Source organism: Pinus tabuliformis, chromosome 5_1 (genome assembly GCF_031772625.1).
Source record: "Pinus tabuliformis cultivar Carrire ecotype Pingquan chromosome 5_1, CPIR1, whole genome shotgun sequence".
Taxonomy (NCBI): Eukaryota; Viridiplantae; Streptophyta; class Pinopsida; order Pinales; family Pinaceae; genus Pinus; species Pinus tabuliformis.
The window spans coordinates 156,042,981-156,045,784 of record NC_142305.1 but is presented as its reverse complement, the minus strand read 5'-3'; positions in this window follow the sequence as shown (position 1 = coordinate 156,045,784).

Here is a 2,804-nt window from a genome sequence, read left to right as displayed (position 1 = left end):
GGTCATGAACCGAGAAGTGAGCGAGCCACTGTTCATTCGAGTAGAACCAGAGGATCCGGTGGCACTCATCTCAGCCCACCAACAGTTGGCTACTGATCCCACAGCTTCCTTGAGATTTATGGACCAACAGGCACAAGCCATAGCTCACTTTGAAGACATGGAAAGTTTGTTAGGAGAAAGTGCTGCCCAAGCATGTGCACGCAGATGGAGTACCTTGGCACACAGCTTGAAAATCCGAGAGTACCATACCCCCATTCGGATGAGGGAAGCTTTGGCAAGGGTTGACCTTTACAAGAAATCCATGCAAAGCCTCCAGGCCAGCTGGATTGGCCTTAAACTCAGCCCACCACTGCTGCTAGGGTTGACTGAAGGCAATACATAGGAGGATGACAGTCAACAATGGGAAGAAGTGAACATGAAAGAAGGGTTTCATATCAACAGAGAGGACACTACCACAGAGCCTTGGGATGTAAGGGAAGCAGTGAAAGCAATGAAGGATGAAGATTTGGACTAAGTTGCTCAAGGATGAGCAAATAGTTTAGCTGGGGGGTGATGATGAGCCCCAATTTTTGGTACAATTTGGGCTCATATTGGCCTACTTACCTTGTTCAACCATTCATCTTTTACCACTTATGCATTCATTTCTTAGTATATTCGTGTTGTTTGTAGGAAGAAGGGCAGGCATTATATCTATGTGACTAATACATGATGATTTCAGGTTCTTGGCATTAAAGAGAGCAAAAGACCACGCAAAAGGAGACAAGGAGACAGCAAAGGTGGCATTGCATGTTTATAGGGAGGTTGTCTACAGCTTTAAATGACTTCCCTCGTGCTTTTCACCTTAACTCCGAGCTCTAACAGCTCTCCCCACCGAGCTCAAAGGCAGCCAACACGTTCTACAGGATCAGCAGTTTTACAGCAGTTTGACTTTCAGTTGGACAGCCAAGCTCCACGAATGAAGGCAGCCAGCTTGATCCTCATTTTGTATAAATATGGAGGCCGTAGCCTTTGTTAGAAGCTTTTTGACTTTTGGAATTACTATTGTAATCTCTGAGCACGAGTTACAGCTCGGTTTTTGTTGTTTTGTAAGCCAGTTTTGGCATGACATTAGACTTTTGATTATGAATAAAGGCAAGCAGATTTGGATCTAATTCTGAGTTTTTAAGGGAGCTATAGCTCTCAGGTTAGGGCCCAACCTGAGAGCAATAGACCTCCTCTGTTTTGTAGTGTTATTTGCCTTTTGTTCCAGCACTTTGTTTCTTTACTTTGACATGCAATTCGAATTTACAGTCTGCTGATTTAGTTTTTATGTGATTGAGTCGGATTAGCTTATGGTTACTTTGCTTTCAGTTGTTTAGATTCGATAGGAGGTTTGTAATACACAGGAGCTCCAAGAAAAATGTTGTTAGAGATCACTGCCATCTCTGTTTAGGGATTGGGGTGCAGTCCATATCAACCACCAAAAAGAAACACAGTCTTTTACTTCCATGCAAGTTGCAACATAGCCATTTTCATTGAAGATCCATCCATGCACTTTTGATATTGAACCATACTTCTACATTTTTCATTCCATGCACGGTTTCTTTTCTCGGTTTTACATTGCTGTTCATAGGTTTAATGGAACATGTATCATAGGTTAATGAATTCTCGTTTTTGGTGCAAGACATAAGTCATTTGTTTCATTTACACTGCTCCATATCATTCCACTTCCTTCTTCTTCTTCTTGACCTCTCCTCAAGCCACCTACTCGACTTCTGTCCAGCTCATTTACCTTCCAACTCATCCATTGCCATGTAGCTTCATCTTTTTGACCTTTCGTTGCTGCCATCCTTCTATCCACCAACCAACTCCGTGCACTCTCTCTCCATCTTATTCCTCTACCCCTAAGTCATCACAAGTTCCATCTCCACCTTACCTATCCACCCAAACCATTCCATCCCTTCACCATCACCCAAAACTTCCACTTACAGTACATCCTGTAGAAGTTAGCAGACTTCCTGTAGAATTCCTTGGTTTCCTGTAGGATCCCCTGCAGACATCCTGTAGAAGCCTGCAAACTTGGTTTCCGAGCATCCAAATGTTGTAGACCTCTGTGGACTAATGCTAGGGACCCTCTGGGACCTCTCCTAGCCATCCTGACCTTTTCCAAGCTTTCTCTCCCTTCGCACCACCTCTGCACAGCCAAACCCTAATAAGAAACAAATTCACAATCACTCCATCCACTTAAGCAAAAATCCAAAAGCATGTTCTTTTCAATCAAAGTAGTTTAAGTTCATGCATTTCACATCATTAGAAGTAATGGCATCATTTCCAGACACTTGCACTCCACCCATTGCATCCTAGAGGTTAAGCTAGTTAGATTAGGGTTTCCTAGGGTTTCCATGCTTTGGTTGGCTTTCAGTTCATTTTTGCAAAATAGATTAATTTCCTTTAAGATAGCCTTCGTCCATCATTTAGCAAGCTTCTTCTGAGAGCATATAGAAGTTGGCTTGAGCCCTAGCGGACTTGTGCCAGCTGACCAAGTGACAGCTGCGACAAGAGCTAGTACTTGTGCATACAGCACCGTCGCTTCCAAGTTTGTACGAACTACCGGGTTGATAAAATTAGAGATAGGGAGCCCCAGAAGTTGTAGCATTATTGCTACAATACTGGAGCCCACCATCCTTTTTGGCGCCGTTGCCGGGGAAGCGTCAGAGTATTAGTAATTGTTGCTTTTCTTCTATTTTCTTACTCTTGCCTTCTGCTAAGTAGTTTATTTCATTTCCATTCTGCAAAAGTAGCATAGACATTTCCTGCTTTCATAG